The following is a 741-nucleotide window of genomic DNA, read 5'->3' on the forward strand; positions in this document are numbered from 1 at the left end:
CCATTTCACTGAACCTCCAAAGTCATTTGATTTGAGTTAATGAACGGTGTATTAAAAATACACAATTTCTCTTTTGCACCGAGTAGGCTTTTAAATCGAAATATAAAAAGAATCTGTAGTGGCGGAACGAAGGAGACCATAGTGGAATAACAATAATAATAATATAACGATAATAAATTGCATATTGCAATAACGTTTGACGTCACTCGCGCAGCCGTTTGTTTTGGTTAAAATTATTCAATGAAATAGCAAAGCGAACGAAATACTAAGGAAAGGAGGAACAGAAATATGGAAAGTAACATTTGTCATGGAATAAATGTCTTAAAAATCGATATTTCTGGTGAAATGTCTAAGCGTCACAGACTCTCACCCCCAACAACGCCTTTGCATCAATTTGAGGTTAGTTGTGGGAAGAATCGATATGTGAGTGACCCCTTATCGTGATATGTTATGGCAGAAAGTATAATTGATAAACTTAGTGGAGTTATCAAAACAAATTTGTTGTCAAAGAAAGAGATTTAACAGTAAGTAAAAATACAGGCTAGATATCAACAGTCCCATGTTTCGACCAATCCTCCCAAGATAGGGCAGTTGACAGTATATCTTCTACGCGGCAATCACAAATATCTTCGTTTTGCGTCGCCCGACCGACTCTAGAAAATTGAGTAGAATTGAGTCGGCGAGTCGGTAAATTTGTTGGACTTTTTCTGATGACGTTTCCTTTGTTTATGCCATTTTGGG

This window comes from Clytia hemisphaerica, unplaced genomic scaffold (genome assembly GCF_902728285.1).
Source record: "Clytia hemisphaerica strain Z4C2 unplaced genomic scaffold, Clytia hemisphaerica genome assembly, whole genome shotgun sequence".
Lineage (NCBI taxonomy): Eukaryota > Metazoa > Cnidaria > Hydrozoa > Leptothecata > Clytiidae > Clytia > Clytia hemisphaerica.